Raw genomic sequence first — 18,924 nt, forward strand, 5'->3', positions numbered from 1 at the left:
AGCTCCTGAAGGCCCAGTGGGCGTGTGTTATAGGGTGTTTTTTTAGTTTAGCCATCTGTAGGAGGCTTGTGTTAGTCAGCGCAATTAGACCCCTGCCTTATCGCAAGCACAAGAGGGCTTTCTGTATCCCAGTGGTTCTTGCCTTGGTGTACCAGAAGAGTCGTATCACACCGCACATAGGCTTGGAGAAAGAGTTAAAGGTTTGGAGAAACCTTGGACAAAAATTTGGAAGTAGCTCTCAGCAGATGGGGGAGCCAGAAGGGAGATGGTTTTCACCTGGAGTCAGCCTCTCGGCGGCCTGGGCGCTCCTCCGACTACCTAGGCCAAACTGCATGGTTCCACCCGTTAATGGCCTGCTGGCCTGCCGGTCTCTTCAGTGTGCTCTTTTGCCGACCTGCTCCCCTCGATGGCCTCTCGATATCCAGCCGTTTGTGTGTCCGCCAATGCTCTCCTCTCAACGTCCAGCAGCTTGTGTTTCTGCCTGCTAAGATCTCGGTTTTTAAAGGCACAGGATGGGGGCGTGGTGGGCCAGGGTGGTCTTGGGAAATGCAATATTTGGGCGCAAAGGCAGGAATGCCTGTCCTCGCCTAGGTCCGTGGCCACAGGCCTGGGGGTAGACCCCTAGTCAGGGACCACACCCTTCTCCTCTCCAGCACTTCCATGGCCCCCTTCCGTATCAGTGAGGGGGAGGGAAAGAGGAATGGAGTTTTAGTCCTTAGTGTCCAAGTTGTGTATATTTAGGGGTTGGTGGCAAGGAGAGAAGGGAGTAAAGTGTTTGACTCCTTTCCCTCCATTATTCCTCAAGGTACCTAAGGGCTTATGACAGTGTTTTGTTTAATGTGCTGTTCGCTCTAATATACTAAGAACCCACAAAAAGGCAATATAAATATTAAGCCAGAGAAATATCTTGAACTTCATTTATTTTAAGTGTGTACTGTTACGGCAAACAAAAGCAGCTCCATTGGCAGGGAATCTAAGACAACGTTGTAATACGGGCATGTGTAAAATCTTGAATTGTTTTCTAATTTGTGTTCGGCTTCAAATATTTTATTACATACTTTGATCCTGATCCTGACATAAATGAAATTAAGTGTCTTATGGTTGAATAAACTAGATGAAACAAAGAAGCCATGATTTTTCTCCTAGGCAGGTATAAACATACAGGTGACCCTTGAACAACACGAGGGTTAGGGGAGCTGACCCCTGGGCAGTTGAAAAATCTACCTGTGAGTTTTGACTCCCCCAAAACTTAACTTACTTAACTACCAATAGCCTGTTGAACAGAAGCCTTACCAATAACATAAACAATTAACATATATTTTGTATGTTATATGTATATATATATGTTTTTTGTTTTTTGTTTTTTGAGACAGAGTCTTGCTCTTGTTGCACAGGCTGGAGTGTAATGGCGCCTCCCAGGTTCAAGCAATTCTCATGCCTCAGCCTCCCAAGTAGCTGGGATTACAGGCATGCACTATCATGCCCAGCTAATTTTGTATTTTTATTTTTATTTTTTTTTTAGAGACAGGGTTTCTCCATGTTGGTCAGGCTGGTCTCGAACTCCCGACCTCAGGTGATCTGCCCGCCTTGGTTGGACTGTATTCTTACAATAAAGCTAGAGAAAATAAAATGTTATTAAGAAAATAATAAGGAAGAGAAAGTATTTTTTGCTATTTATTAAGCAGATCATCACAAAGATCTTCATCCTCATCATCTTCACTGAGTTGAGTAGGCTGAGGAGAACGAGGAAGAGAAGGGGTTGGTCTTGCTGTGTCAGGGATGGCAAAAGCAGAATACAGTGTATGTATAAGTGGACCTGCAGAGTTCAAACCTGTTTTGAAGGTCAAACCTGTTTGAAGGTCAGCTGTAGTTTGTTACATTTTATTATCAAAGTTTTCAAACATATATAGAAGTAGAGAGAATAGTAAAATGAACTCTATATACTCATATCCCAAATTCAATAATTAACACTGTTTAGCCTATTTAATTCATCTATCACTGTTTTTTTCTTTTAGTTACAATTCTAAAGCAAATTCCTGTAATTATGTCTTTTCACCTAAAAATGCTTTGCTAAATATATTTTAAAATAAAAATATTTTCTTTCAAAACCACAATACTACTATCACACTGAACAAAATACCAGTTATTTCTTAATATTTCCTAATACTTGACAACCAAAATGAGTGACTCAGGCATAAGTCTCAATCATTGAGGTTTCCTAAGCCAGCTTTAGGACCTGCCAGGGAAAAACAAAGCCACAGACACATCTGTGACTATCTTTCCAAAGAGGTTTTCAGGAGGTTTAGTATTTATCAATTTCCTTAAAGGGGTGGGGAAGGGATATAGGAAGAGGGGTAGGTATGCAGTTAGGCAAATAGTTACATTCTTGTGAGACTTCAGTTAGTCCCCAATAAATCTACATTTTGACATAAATAAGGTGAATGTCTTAAGAGGAAAGGGGAGTAAAAGTAGAGTCAATTATGTGGATATATGTGGAGGTAGAGGAGAGTAGGTGGAGGAATGAGTCTTGACTTTGTTCTGCACCTGGGAAGATAAACTTGTAATCAACATTATTGTAATCAGCGAGGGTTCTTCTTACTGCCTAGAAAAGCCAATGCGCTGAAAACAGCAGGTTTTGAAGCAAATAAATAGTTTAATAATTGCAGGGCCAGCCAAATAGAAGAATGGGAGATATCTCAAATCTGTTTCCCTGAGAATTCAAAGGCTGGGATTTTTCAAGGATAGTTTGGTGGGCAGGGGCTAGGGAATGCAGAATACTGATTGACTTAGTTGGGAATGAAATCATAAGGGGTCGAAGCTGTCTTTGTGCACTGAGTTAGTTCCAGGGTGGAGGTCAGTTTCTTGGTATGGGATACTGGTCTGGGTGACATCATCTGGTCCATCAGAATGCAGAGTCTGAAAAATACCTCAAGCACCAGTTCTAGGTTTTATAGTAGTGATGTTATCTATAGGAGCAATTAAGGAGGTTACAAATCTTGTGACTTACAGCTTTGTGACTCCTTGTGGACAATTTGTTAGCTTTATGAAGGCAGTTTCAGTCCCCAAGCAAGGAAGGGGTTAGTTCCAGGAGGGGACTTTTATTATCTTTGTGTTAAAGTTAAACTCTAAACTGAATTCTTCCCATAGTTAGCTTGGCCTATGCACAGGAATGAGCAAGTACAGCTTGTGGGGTTAGAACCAAGATGGAGTCACTTGTGTCAGATTTCTTCACTGTCATGATTTTTGCAAAGGCTCTTTCATGATCAGTGTGGAGTTTTAGGAGCTAGACTTAGATTGTAGAACAAAAGCAACAATTGGCATGTGCTTGTTTATGAGAGGTCAGCAAAAAATTTACTTATGAGTAATCTATGGGGAAAGCTCTTCCCAAATACCTGAGGCTTTTCACCTTTCATGGGGATGTGGCTAATGCACAGCTGTTCATTTGGAAGAGGGTATTGCAATGACTGAACTCCAGGGCTTAATCTCCACATTTGCCTAAGTTTGAAGGATCCTGAGATTTTTATTTTCCTTTACATACCCAATCTCTATTAAAATTTTCCTGATTACCTAAAAATATCTCATGACTGGTTTGTCAAATCAATATTCAGCCCATTCATTTTATTTATCTACTTAGGTGTATTTATTATTGAACACTACTACATCATTCCTTTTTTTCAGACCCTGACCTGTTGAAGGAATTAGGTCAGTTGTTATGATATTACACATTCCGGATTTCTCCAACTTTTCTGGCCTCTGTCCCTAGTTCCTGGGAGGTGGCATCTAAACTCTTAAAATATCCTGAATTATAGAAGCTCTTTGTTATTCACGGTGGGCCACTCACACTATACCTGACAGATTGTGCTAAAGAGGTGACACATGATGGGCCTCTGGATAAGTTCTGCTAGTGAGATTACTTCAGATAGGTGCTGGTTATACCAGACAGATAGATCATGTGATTTGAAGTTTAGGACTATGAGCCAAATAACACCAGCCTGTGTAGAGGATGGGGGCTAGACATTGAGTTACATGTCAGTTCTTCAATCAATCATACCTATGTAATACAGCCCCAACAAAATCTATGAACACAAGCTTGGATAAACTTCTATGGTTGGCAAGTATTTTCATACAGCTATGTGCTGGGAGGGTAATGTGTCCTGACTTCAAGAGAAAGAACCATGGAATTTTCATCTGGAACCCTCCCAGACCTTGTCCTATGTGTTTCTACCTTTGGTTGGTTTTGATTTGTATCCTTTTTTCAATAATAAAGCTGTAATTAATAAATATAATTTTTCTGGGTTCTGTGAGTTGTTTCAGCAAATTATTAAACCTGAGAGGTTAGTGATCAGAAGTGTTCAGCTGGTCAGAAGTGAGGGTGGCATGGAAACCCTTGAAGTTGCAGTTTGGAATGAAAAAAGTCTTCTGAGGACTGTGCACTTAAACTGTGAAGTTTGACAAAACACTGAGTAATTAGTTTCAGAAGTAATTACACCACTTAATAATATGGGCTAATACCTTTACGAACCTCAGGGCAGAAAGTATTTTGTTTAGAGATAGGGTCTCATTCTGTTGCCTACCTTGGAGTGCACTGGTGAAATCATCATGGCTCGCTGTAATTTTAAACTCCTGGGCTCAAGTAATTCTCCTGCTTCAGCCTCTTGAGTAGCTAGGACTACTGGCATGTACCACCATGCCTGGATCATTTTTTAATTTTTTTTTTTTTTGTAGAAATGGGGTCTTCCTATGTGGCCTAGGCTGGTCTCTCTCAGCCTCAAGCAATCCTAATCCTCCCACCTCAGCCTTCCAAAAGTGCAGAGGATTACAGGCATGACCACCTTACTTGACCAAAGTTTTCTTAATATGTGCATACCTGGGAGATATTGCAGGTTTGGGTCCAGACCACTGCAATAAAATGAATATCTCAATAAAGTGAGTCATATGAATTTTTTGGTTTCTTATTGCACATAAAAGTTATGTTTATACTATACTGTAAACATACCATTTACCTGTGTAATAGCATTATGTCTAGTGGCTCATGCCTGTAATCCCAGCACTTTGGGAGGCCAAGATGGGCAGATCACAAGGTCAGGAGATAGAGACCATCCTGGCTAACACGGTGAAACCCCTTCTCTACTAAAAATACAAAAAAATTAGCCGGGCGTGGTGGCGGGCACCTGTAGTCCCAGCTACTCGGGAGGCTGAGGCAGGAGAATGGTGTGAACCCGGGAGGCGGAGGTTGCAGTGAGCCAAGATTGTGCCAGCCTGGGCGACAGAGTGAGACTCTGTCTCAAAACAAAAAAAAAAAAAAAAAAAGCAATGTACATACCTTAATTTAAAAATACTTTGTTGATAAAAAATGCTAACAATCATCTGCGCCTTCTGTGAGTTGTATAATCTTTTATCTGGGGGAAGGTCTTCCCTTGATGTTTATGGCTGCCGACTGATCAGGGTGGTAGTTGCTGAAGGCTGGAGTGGCTGTGGAAATTTCTTAAAATAAGACAACAATGAAGTTTGCCCCCCGTGATTGACTCTTCCTTTCATGAAAGATTTCTCTGTAGCATGTGACAGTGTTTGATAGCATTTTACCCACAGTAGAACATCTCTCAAAATTGGAGTCAGTCTTCTCAAACCCTGCCACTGCTTTATCAACTAGGTTTACATCATATTTGAAATCCTTTGTTGTCATTTCAACAGTGCTCACGCATCTTCACTAAAAGCAGATTCCATTTCATGAAACCACTTTCTTTGTTCATCCTTAAGAAACAACTCCTTATCCTTTCAAGTTTTATCATGAAATTGTAGCCATTTTGTCACATCTTCAGGCTCCACTTCAAATTATACTTTTCTTAATATTTCTAATACATTTGCACCACCTGAGTGCTACTGTCCATTTCAGAGTCTACTTCCCAGGGAATGCAACCTGCAACAATGCTTCTCTTTGGGCAGAAGGCTCCTTTCTCTAAAGGCTGCTAATCTTTGGTGCATTACCCAGTCAGTGCATATTTCTCTTGGTACCACGCTTAGCTAAGCTATACTTCTTCCATGTATTCTAGATTGAGAAATTGCATTTTCCACTTCTATGATATCACTGGGTATTTGTTAACTCAATTTCCCCTATTAGTAGTAATGATATTATTAGTATTAATATTTTTAAATTATAAAATCATAATCTACTATTTTCTTTTAAATAATACTAAAGATAACAGCTAAAATCTCCTTCGACCACCACAGCTGCCCAGTACTCTTCTCCATTCCCTGTCTTTAAGGTAGAGACCGTTATCAGTTTAGTATCTATTCTTATGGACTCTTTTTTGTTTGTTTTATTGTATTTTTATTTATTTATTATTATTCTGGACTCTTTTATATGCATTTCAATGTGTAGAATGTGTGTCCTTGTAAGACTTAAAGAACATCATTCATCTTACATGCCACATAATATTTTGCAAATGTGCTTATACAGTTTATATGAAAGACATAGAAATTGTTTTCAATTTTTCCACTATTACAACAAAGCTGCAATAAACATCTCATTCATGCCCTCCTATGAGGTGTGACCATTCTCCATGGGAGGGGCAGAAAGATTGCAATTGCTAGGTCATGTGGTAAGCATATTTAAACATTTGATAGCTACTGCTAATTAATTCCTCAAAGCAATTGCACTAGTTTCCACTCCCACAAGCAGTTTCTGAGAGTAGCAGATTCACCACATTTTCTTGAAAAAATTGAGACAACCTGGCAGGGTGCAGTGGTTCACACCTGTAATCCCAGCACTTTGGGAGGCCGAGGTGGGCAGATCACCTGAGGTCAGAAGTTCGAGACCAGCCTGGCCAACATGGTGAAACCCCATCTGTGCTAAAAATAAAAAAGTTAGCCAGGTGTGGTGGTGCATGACTGTAATCCCAGCTACTAGGGAAGCTGAGACATGAGAATCACTTGTACCTGGGAGGCGGAGATTGCAATGAGCCGAGACCATGCCACTGCACTCCAGCCTGGGCAAGAGAGTGAGACTGTCTCAAAAAAAAAAAAAAAAAGAAAAAAAGAAAAAAAGAAAAAGAAAAAACTTTGACAACCTTAAGTGATAAAAATAGATCTGGTTGTAGTTTTGACTTCCCTAGTTACTAACATGGTTGGGTACCTTTACATATTTTCACTATCAATTTGAACTTTTATTTAAGTGACTTGCCTGTTCATTATGATATTTTTTCTATTATATATATTTTTTATTTTTTGCAATATGTATTGTTGGGGTTTCCTCTCTCTGATTTCTAATCCTTTGGTTTTGTTCATACAGTGAAACATTATTTATGTCACGTACCACTGATAGGGATATTCAGCTGTGTGGGCACTTTTGTTGTCTCCAAGGAGGTAAAATCTTACCATAGTCCTAATTGCAGTATCACATAAAGGGTGTGAACATACACATGTATGGATTCTAATGTTAAGACTCTTGTTATTCTTCAAACCCTTAGATCCCTGTGTTGGGTTGGCTGTTATTAACTTGGCATCACAACAACCCCTTCTAACAACTTGTCTGTATTGAAGAAGAAAAGCAAGCATCTACCCATTTCCCAGGATCTCCCTCCCAAGATGGTTTTACATTACAGACAACAATGGAGGAGACTGTTATATAATATTTAGCATACGGAAGACAATGAGAAGAAAAGATTCAACTTAAAATGGGCAAAGAATTTCAACAGGTAGTCCTCCAAAGAAGTGTCCAGCACACACAAATGGCTAATGTAGGGTCCTCCAGTTACCCTCTCTTTCTGTGTCCTGACCAAAAATCACAGAGTGCCTCGACCACTCTGTGACCCAGCCAGCTGCACACTTTTTCCAGCAGGCTTGAACCCAAACCGGGGCCTTCAACATTCCCAGACATTGATAAAGGCATCTAGGTTGTTGCCCAAAATACTGAAAGAAACTGGCCCTGGCCCTGGACCAAATTCCTTAAGCCCTCATGAAAACTCCATACCCTGACTCCCTCGCTGTGAACATACCTAGGTAGAATGCCCCTTTTCTTTCACTGTCCATCACAAGAATTGCTGCAGCCCTCTTTAAGTTCCACTACTAAATGTTTTGGACTGATCATACTGGCATTAAGTGTTTCTTTCTTTAGAATCCCAACCAGCCCCATCTCAGGATGGTTTGGGGGTACTCCATGGTGGGAACTCCCCCGCCACCGCCTTTGGGGCAATTCCAGCCATGGGTTTGGTGGGATGAACCAGCTAAATAGCACATGAAAACATGCTCAATATAATTTCATTAGGGAAAATGCAAATAAAAATTGCAACGTGATACCACTTCACACCCACTAGAACTCCTGTAATGAAAAAGACAAGAAATAACAAGTGTTAGCAAGGATACAGAGAAACGAACTGTCATACATTGTTGGCTGAAATGTAAAATGGTGCAACTCTTTTGGAAAACAACTTTCTCATATACAATTTTCCATCAATTTTTCCTTTTCTCTCTTCTTGCCTTCCATAGACTTCCACCTTACATCTCTAAACTCTACCCTGCTGTAATTCCCATCTCTCTTTTCAGGATTTTAGGATCAAATCAACCATGCTTTTCTTACATCCCTAAAAGAAATTACATTACCTAGACCCAAATCAGTCTGAAATAGAAGGCACTTGAATTGTTGTTTGGAGAGATCTCAGAGTGGATTCCTATAGTCATACTCTTGCTTTTACTCTCAATAATCATTATTCTTTTTTGGCAGTACTTATGGTAAGACGAGTAACTTTTAATTCTGTTGAAACCTTAACTCTGGGCCTCTATAGGGCATCGTCTTTGCAAACATTTACGGTACACCTGTAATGTATAAAGCACCATATTTACTCTTAAGGAGTTCCCACTCTACTGAGCTACAAATGCTATAGGACTGTGAGGGGAACTAAAAAAGCAAAACAAACCAAATCCAAAATTAGTAAAAAGAAAGAAATAATAAACATCAGAGCAGAAATAAATGAAATTGAAACTATAAAAACAATACAGAAGATAAAATGGAAAGTTTTTTTTTGAAATGACAATGTTCATAAGCCTTTAGCTAGACTAAGAACTGTGAGAAATAAGGACAAAATATTAGCCATATCTAATCTGCTATTAATCCCATCTGTTAATTTCTTTTTTTGAGATGGAGTCTCACTCTGTCACCAGGCTAGAGTGCAGTGGCGTGATCTCAGTTCACTGCAACCTCTGCCTCCCGGGTTCAAGTGATTCTCCTGCCTCAGCCTCCCGAGTAGCTGGGACTACAGGCACACGCCACCACACTCAGCTGATTTTTTTATATTTTTAGTAGAGACGGGGTTTCACCATATTGACCAGGCTGGTCTCAAACTCCTGACCTCGTGATCCACCTGCCTTGGCCTCCTAAAGTGCTAGGATTACAGGGGTGAGCCATTGCGCCTGGCCCCCATCTGTTAAATTCTTAATGTCAGTCATCGTGTTGAGCTTTCTAGGAGTTTACATTTTTATATAACCATTTTTTAAAAATGGATCTTTTAAATGCTACCCTAAGCATAAAATTTTCAAAAACAGAACCAAGTGATTACTTTTAGATTTCATTTATTTTCTTTAATCAGTTGTTTTAAAGTCTGTGCCCGCTAACTCCAATATCTGGATCATCTGGAAGTCTGTTTCAACTATTAGAATATCATGCTTATGTACAGTTTCTTTTGCCTGCAGTCTTAAGGAATCTACTCATTTCCCAAGTTTGAATGTTTATATTGTCTTTTGTTTTTGTTTTGACATTTGGCCAATTTTCTGGCAAGCCCCATTAATTTTTGTTGAATGCCAGGTATTTTGTACAAAAATGGTGTCGACTCTAGATAATGTAATCTTCCTTCAGAGGATCTAAGTTTTTTTCTGGCAGACAGAGGACAGGCATATCACAAACTTTACTCAGATGACGTTGTGATCCACTATTTTTGACTTGGAGAATATGAGGATTTTCATTTTCGGCAGGACAATGAGCCAGTATAGATAAAATTTAAAACACATCTATTCACTCAACAACCATACATTTAAATGTTCTATGGAGATGATGAATATAAAAAGATGAAACTTATTTTTCTCTGTTTTTTATTGCATTGTGGTTTAGAAGAGTGAAAAACAGTAAACAGGCCTTCAATAGTAAGAAATTGGTTGAGTAAAAATAACACATTAATACACAAGAATACTATGCAGGCATTAAAAATTAAGTTGTAGGTCATTTAAATTTTTTTCTCAGTTTATTGTTTTGTTTCTTATTTTTATGATAATTTAATACATTTATATAATTTGTAAAAATCAAATCAGTGTACTTGGAATATCCATCCCCTGAAATATGTGTCCTTTCTTTATGCTAGCACCGTTCTAATTCTTCTCTTCTAGCCATTTTGAAATATACAATAGATTACTGTTAACTATAGTCATCCTACTAATCTACTGCTAGGTCTTATTTCTTCTATCAAACCATATTTTTGCACCCATTAATCAACTTCTCTTCATCCCTCCTCCCTACTAACCTTCCCAGCCTCTGGTAACCAACAATCTACTCTCTATCTTCATGAGATCCACTTTTTTTTAGCTTCCATATATAATTGAGACTATGTTATTTGTCTTTCTGTGTTTGGCCTATTTCATTTAATATAATTACTCCCGGTTCCATCCATGTTGCTGCAAATGATGGTATTTCATTCTCTTTTATGGCTGAAGAATATTCCATTGTGCATATATACAATTCATCCATTAATGGGCACTTAGGTTGATTTCATATTTTGCCTATTGTCCATAGTGCTGCAATAAACATGAGACTGCAGGTGTCTTTTTGACATATTTTCTTTCTTTGAATATATACCCAGTACTGGAATTGCTGGACTGTATGGTAGTTCTATTTTTAGTTTTTAAAGAAACCTCCATACTATTCGCCATAGTGATTGTACCAACTTACATCCCCACCAACAGTGTACAACCATTCCCTTTTTGCCACACTTTCACCATCATCCATTATTGCCTGTATTTTTGATAAAAGTAATTTTGACAGGAGTGAGATGAGATCTCACTGTGGTTTTGATTTGGATTTCCCTGATGATTAGTGATATTGATCATTTTTTTCCTTATACCTGTTGGTCACTTGTACGTCTTCTTTTGAAAATATCTACTCAGATCTTTTGCCCATTAAAAATCTGATTATTTGGCTTTTTTGCTATTGACTTGTTTGAGCTCCTTATGTATTCTGGGTCTTAATCCCTGGTCAGATGGTCAGTTTGAAAATATTTTCTCCCATTCTGTGGGTTGTCTCTTCACTTTTTAAATTGTTTCCCTTGCTCTGCAGAAGATTCTTGGCTTGATGTAATCCAATTTGTTAATTTTTGCTCTCGCTGCCTGTGCTTTTGAGGTCCTACCCAAATCTTTGCCGATATCAATGTTGTGAATCATTTCCCCAATGTTTTCTTTTATTAATAGTAGTTTTATAGTTTTAGGTCTTATGTTTAAGTCTTTAACCAATTTTGATCTGATTTTTGTGAAGGTGAGATAAGGGTCTAGCTTCATTCTTTTGCATATATTCAGTTTCCCCTGCACTATTAATTGAAGAGACTGACCTTTCTTCCATTGTATGTTCTTGATGCCTTTGTCAAAGATGAGTTAACTATAAATGCATGGATTTATACTTGAGCTCTCTATTCTTTTCCATTGGTCTATGTGTCTGTTTTTATGCCAGTACTATGCTGTTTCAGTTGCTATTGTTTTGTAGTATATTTTGAAGTCAGATAGTGTGCTGCCTCCAGCTTTCTTACTTTTGCTCAGAGTTGCCTTTGGCTATATGGCATCTTCTGTGGTTCCATAAGAATGTTAGAATTGTTTTTGTCTACTTCAGTGAAGAATGTCATTAGTATTTTAATTTAATTTAATTTAATTTATTATTATTATTTTTCTTGAGACGGAGTCTTGCTTTGTTGCCCAGGCTAGAGTGCAGTGGCGCGATCTTGGCTCACTGCAAGCTCTGCCTCCCAGGTTCACGCCATTCTCCTGCCTCAGCCTCCCAAGTAGCTGGGACTACAGGTGCCCACCACCACGCCCAGCTAATTTTTTGCATTTTTTAGTAGAGATGGGGTTTCACCGTGTTAGCCAGGATGGTTTCAATCTCCTGACCTCATGATCCGCCCGCCTCAGCCTCCCAAAGTGCTGGGATTACAGGCGTGAGCCACTGTGCCCAGCCTGTCATTAGTATTTTCATAGGAATTTCATTGAATTTGTAAATTGCATTGAGTAATACTGTCATTTTGACAATATTAATTATTCCAATCCATGAGCATGGACTATCTTCCTATTTTTTGTGTCCTTTTCAATTTCTTTCATCACTGTTTTAGAGTTTTCCTTGGATAGTTCTTTCACTACTTTGGTTAAACTCACTCCTAGGTATTGTACATTCTTTGTAGCTATTGTAAATGGGATTGCTTTCTTGATTTCAGATTGTTCACTGTTGGCATATATAAATAATACTGATTTTTTTATGCTTATTTTGTATCCTGCAACATTACTCAATTTTCTTATCAGTTCTAATGGTTTTTTGATAGTCTTTAGTATTTTCTATGTATAATAACATGTCATCTGTGAACAAGACTAATTTGACTTCTTCCTTTCCAATTTGGATGCCCTTTAATTTCTCTGGGAACTGGAGTGCTAAAGTTTTCTCAGTGTTCCTGCTGCCTAATTGTTCTATGCAGGATTTCCAGTACTATATTGAATAAAGGTGGTGAGATTAGGCATCCTTGTCTTTTTCAAGATCTTAGAGGAAAGGCCTTCAATTCTTCCCCATCAGCACAATGTTAGCTGTGGGCTTGTCATATATAACTTTTATTATTCTGAGGTATGTTCCTTCTACACCCAGTTTGATGAGGATTTTTATCATAAAGGGATGTTATACTGAATGTTTATTTTTAGAATCTATCAAAATAATCAGATGGTTTTTGTTCTTGGTTCTGTTAGTGTGACACATCACACCAATTTGCATATACTGGATCATCCTTGCATCCTTGGGATGAATCCCATTTGATCATGGTGAATGATCTTTTTAATATGTTGGTGAATGATCTTTTTAATATGTTGCTGAATTCAGTTTGCTAGTATTTTGTTGAGAATTTTTGCATCTATGTTCACCAGTGATAATGTCCTGCAGTTTTTTTTTCATTGTGTCCTTTTCTGGTTTTGGTATCAGGATACTGTTGGCCCCATAGAATAAATTTGGAATTATTCCCTTCTCTTCAATTTTTGTGAAGAGTTTGAGTAGAATTGGTATTAGTTCTCTAAATGTTTGGTAGAATTTAGCAGTGAAACCATCAGGTCATGAGTTTTTCCTTGATAGGCGACTTTTTATTATGGCTTCAATTTCATTATTTGTTACTGGTTTATTGAGGTTTTCTATTTCTTCATAGTTCAACTGTGGTCGATTGCATGTGTCCAGGAATTTATTCATTTCTTCTAGGTTTTTATTCATTTCTTCTAGGTTTTCCAAAGTGTATCATTGTTCATCACAGTCTCTAATGATTCTTATTTCTAATGATTCTTATTTCCGTGGTCTCAGTTGTTAAGTCTCCTTTTTCATTTCTGATGTTATTTACTTGGATCTTCTTTCTTTCTTGGTTAGTTTAGCCAAAGGTTTGATGATTTCTGTTTATCTTTTTAAAATCCCAACTTTTCTTTCATTTATCTTCTGTATTGTTCTTTCATTCTCAATTTTATTTATTTCTGCTCTGATCTTTCTTTCTTTCCTTCTACTAATTTTGGATTTGGTTTGTTCTTACTTTTTTAGTTCCTTGAGGTGCACCATTAGGTTGTTATTTGAAATCTTTTTACCTTTTTGATATATGTTTATTGCTATAAACCTCTAAGTTTTGCTTTGGCTGTATCCCATAGATTTTGGCATGTTGTATTTCTATTTTCATTGTTTCAAAAATGTTTAAATTTCCTTCTTAATTTCTTCATTTCCCCATTGGTCATTCAGGGGCATGCTGTTTAATTTCCATGTTGTTTGTGAAGCTTCCAATGTCCTTTTTGTTATTGATTTCTAGTTTAATTATACTGTGGTCAGAAAAGATACTGAATATAATCTCTCCTTTTTTTTTTGAATTTGTTGAGATTTGTTTTGTGGCCTAAGATATAGTCTATTCTGGACAATGTTCCATGTACTGATGAAAAGAATATGTATTCTGCAGCAATTGGGTGAAATGATCTGTAAATGTCAGTTATGTCTATTAGGTCTAGTGTGTGACCTAACTTCAATGTTTCTTTGTTGATTTTCTGTCTGGATGATCTGTCCATTGCTGAGAGCGGGATGTCAAAGTCTCCTACTACTATTATTTTGCCATATATCTCTTCTTTTTGATCTATTAATGTTTGCTTTATAAACTTGGGAGTTCTGGTGTTGAATGCATAGATATTTATAATGGTTATATCATCTTGTCGAATTGACCCATTAATCATTTTATAGTGACCTTATTTGTCTTTTTTACATTCTTTGATTTGTAGTCTATACTTGTATCTTATACAAGTATAGCTACTCCTCCTCTTTTTTCGTTGCCTGTTGCATGCTATGTCTTTTTCCACCCCTTCACTTTTAGACTATGTGTGTCTTTACAGGTGAATTGGGTTTTTTGTAGGCAGCATATAGTTGGGTCTTGTTTCTCTATCCATTCAGCCACTTTATGTCTTTTAATCAGAGGATGAGTCAATTTACGTTCAGTGTTATTATTGATTAGTAAGGACTTACTAATGCCATTTGTTGCTTGTTTTCTGGTTGTTTTGTAACTCCTCCCTTTCTTTCTTCCTTTCTTACTGTCTTCTTTTTTTGCTTAAATATTTAAGAGTCTTCATTTTTCTGTCTTCCTTTGTGGTTAAGTGCCAGTATGTTTTAATTTGTTGCTTTTTACTTTTAGTGAATCTATTATAGGTTTTTGTATTGTGGTTCCCATAAAGCTTACAAAATACATTTCATAGACATAACAGGTTATTTTAAAGAGATGAAAACTTATCTTAGATTACAAATAATAGAAACAAAGAAAAATGAAAAGAAGAAACACTTCTATACTTAACTCCCATCCCTCCCACCATTTGATTTTTGGTTGTCTCAATGTACATATTTTTATATTACCTATTTCTTAGCAAATTGCTCTTGCTATTATTCTTTTTGATAGATTTCTTTTGGGCTATATACTAGTTACGAGTGGATTGCACATCACAATTACAATACTATTCTTGGTTTGTCTGTGTACTTAACTTTACCACTGGGTTTTACAGTTTCAAAAACTTTCATTTTGCACATTAGTGGCTTTTTCTTTCACATTGGAAACTCCCTTGAACCTTTCTTAGAAGTCTGTTGTGGTAAATTCTCTCATCTTTTGTTTATCTTGGAAAGACTTTATCTCTCCTTCATATTTGAAGATAACTTTGCTAGATACAGTATTCTTGGATGCGTTTTTTTTTTTTTATTTCAGCACTTTGAAAATGTCTCTCCACTTCCTCCTGGCCTATATGGCTTCTGTTAAGAAGTCTTTTGCCAGATGAATTGGAGCTCCTTTATATGTTATTTGCTTGTTGTTTTTTTGTTTGTTTGTTTGTTTGTTTTTTTGGCTGCTTTTAGAATTCTTTCTCCTTGACCTATGAGAGTTTATTATATGCTTTGGGGTAGTCTTAGTTGGGTCAAATCTGTTTGCTGTTCTATGATTTCCCTGTACCTGGATATTCATCTCTTTCTTAAAATTTGGAAAGTTTTCTGTTATTTTGTTGAATATGCTTTCTACTCCTTGCTCTTGCTCAACTCCCTCCTGAACATCAATATTCTTAGTTTTGGTCATTTGAGGTATTTTCTATCTCTTTCAGGCAATATTTGCTCTTTTTCTTTCTCTGTTCTCTTCTGACTGTGTATTCACAAATAGCCTGTCTTGGAGCTCACTGATTCTTTCTTCTGCTTGATACATTCTGCTGTTGAGAGCCTCTAATGGATATTTCAGTTCAGCAAACATATTTCTCAGTTCCAAGATTTCTGTTTGATTTTAAAAAATTATTTTGTTCTCTGTTCAGGTTCTCTGATACATTTCTGAATTGCTTTTCTGTGTTATCTTGGAGATCACTGAGTTTCCTTAAAACAGCTCTTTTGAAGTCTTGGTCATAGAGTTCACATGTCGTCTTCCTGTTAGGATCAGTCACTGGTTCCTTGCTTTGTCCATTTGTGGGACGCCATGGCTCCCTGTTTGCTGCTGTTGCTTATGGATGTGTGTCTGTCTTTGCATCGAATGATTATACATTCCGCTCTTCTCTGTCTGGCTGGTTTTGTTTTTCATTGGATATGGCTCCCTAGAGATTCTTTATATTTTACCTGTTGATTTTCTTCTTTCCCGCCAGGTTACTGACTCCTTTTTGGTACTAGATGGCATATTAACTCCAGGTTTGCCTCAGTTCTAGTAAATAATCATAGTGCCACCCATCCCAAAAGGGGTAGGTCCCATAGGGGATATCCTAGTTGTAAGAAAGCTGGCTAGTGGTTCATGATTGGGGACCTACAGTATAGTGATGCTGAACAGCCACTCTGATTGTTGTCTCCTTTGGCTGAGTTGCAGAGTAGAGTTTCCATGACGGGCACAGTATTCCCACCTCCCTCCTTTGTCTCTGGCTGTCCTCAGGGATATTTCTCTCTTCAGTTACTCCTGATGCTTTCTGTGGGTTGAGTCAGGGACAAGTCTCCTGCCAGGGAACCCAAGATGGTGAGGAGGCTGGTTGTCCACCTTGATTAACTTTTTCCAGTATAGAAACTGTGAGATGGGAAAATTTTCCACGGTCTTGGCGCCAGGCAGATTAGGGGGAAGGGCACTGTGGATAGGAAAGTCCACTTCTCTTACCATCTGCTCAGTTTTTTTCACTTATTTGTGTCCTCAGGAACTGTCTCCTTCTATTTGAGTCCTGGGATATTGCTGGTGATAATCTTGGTGCTGTATATTTGTCTTTAGTTTTCTATTGAAAGGAGTGAAGCCAGCTTGCTTCTACCTTGCTATTTTTGGAACCAGAATTTAATCTCTACTACGACTTATGAGTTGTACTTTAAAAAATTCTTAAATGGTTACTCTAGGGCTTCAAATATATTCCTATATTTTTTCACAGTCTATCTTCAAATCATATTATGCCAATTCATGTATAGAGTACAACCATATACCTCTAATTTCTGCTAGTATATTTCTAATTTTTGTCTTCCCTGTTTTGCAGTGTTCCCACAAAACATCTTACTTTTATATGTCCTCTAAATTCATAAAACCTCATTCCTAATTTTGCTTTACTGAATTATATTTTGGGTTAATAAAAATAAAAATTATTTTACACTTAAAATGATTGAAATAACTATTTTCATAGTTATGTCTTTTGGTAGATCCAAGTCTATTTCTGGTATGCTAAATATCTCTTACAGTACAGGTCTGCTAACAGTGAATTCTATCAGCTTCTGTTCATCTGAAAATGTCTTTATTTTGCATACCTTCTGAAAGATTTTTTCCACCAGGCTTAGATTTTTGATTGATCATATCTTTTTTATTGTTGTTTCTAAATGTTAAAGATGTAACTCCATTGTCTTTTGCTTGCATGGTTTGTGATGATAAGTCTGATGTTTTTCTCACTCTGCTTCTTATATGTAATGTGTCCCTTTCCTCTGTCTGCCATTAATATTTTCTTTGCACTGTCCATCCATTTTTAGCTATTGGGCAATAATACATCTAGTTTTGTTCTTTTTTAAAAAAATACTGCTTTGGTATTCTGAGGTTCTTGAATCTGGGTGAAGTCTTATTATTTTTGGAAAATTCTCAGCCATTATCTCTTTAAATATATTTTCTTCCCATTCTCTCCCCCAACCCTGGGTTTCCAAGTATGCAAATATTAGATCCTACAATGTTGTCCTATTTGTATTGCTTTCTTCACACTTTTTCTTTTTGTGTTTTAGTTTGCATGATTTCTATTGACCTATATTCAAGTTCTGACACTTTTCTCAACTATGTTGAGCCTACTCATAAGTCCTTCAAAAGCGTTCTGATAAAAGTAAAAGCAGTAGCATAAATTTTCTTTTCCTAGCATTTCCCATTTGACTATTAAATTTTACTGAAATCCCTATCTGCTCATGCATATTATCCGCCCTTTTCACTGGAGTCTTTAGCATATCAATCAGTTTTGTAAAATTCCCTAATAGTCCCAAAATATGGTTATCTATAAATGTGGTTTTATTGATTGGTCTGCTATCTATTGGCAGAAGATTGTTCTCAACTTTTGATCTTGTATTTTTAAAATAAAATGCCAGATAACATATACAAAACACTAAAGACTGAAGAAAACATTATTCTTTTGCCTAAAACTGGGCACACATGTTCTGCTAGGATGTCAGGGTGGAGTGCTGAATTAATCTGGTCAGGAATTAAGCTGGAATTGGGTTTTGTTGTTGCAATATTTATCTTAGTTGTACCACTGGCTTCAAATTTCTCTACTGTTACCTTGTGCTTAGGGTGGGAACTGCAGTGTTAAAGTTTTCTCAATATTCCTGTTGCCCCATCCTCAGCTTTTGGCCATCCCTTTGCACCGGGGCCACAGAAGGATTCTCCATGTTCTTCCCTTTTCTCACAGTAGCCTGCTGTTGCTTCTCACTAGGAATAGGCTAGGGGACCAGCGGTATCCTTGTTGTCTTGGTTAGTCTCAGTTGTTAGTGGGAATCGGAGTGTCAGAGAGTCTATGCATTTTGGGGAGCCAGAACCACACAGGACTAAAATGGTACAGAATATCTCTTCCTTCAGCTGTGAATAAGAAAGCAGGTGATGCTGCTATATTGTGAACAATGTGAAGACAAGAATTCACAAGAAAAGAGAGGTGAGAGAATTAAAGGAAAGCAATATAAAATCCCCCTACCTTACCCAGACCCTA

General features: G+C 37.5%; 1 protein-coding gene across 3 annotated transcripts in view; it reads right to left on the reverse strand.

The window, feature by feature from the left end:
* ZNF235 (zinc finger protein 235) overlaps positions 1 to 18,782 on the reverse strand; it is a 38,511-nt gene extending 19,729 nt beyond the window's left edge. For all 3 annotated transcript variants that reach the window (XM_063658095.1, XM_063658094.1, XM_063658092.1), the window contains exon 1: positions 277 to 18,782. The gene's annotated coding sequence lies outside the window, so the exon portion shown is untranslated. The remainder of the gene's footprint in view (positions 1 to 276) is intronic.
* Between the last annotated feature and the right edge of the window lie 142 nt (positions 18,783 to 18,924).

This window comes from Pongo pygmaeus, chromosome 20 (assembly GCF_028885625.2).
Source record: "Pongo pygmaeus isolate AG05252 chromosome 20, NHGRI_mPonPyg2-v2.0_pri, whole genome shotgun sequence".
Taxonomy (NCBI): domain Eukaryota; kingdom Metazoa; phylum Chordata; class Mammalia; order Primates; family Hominidae; genus Pongo; species Pongo pygmaeus.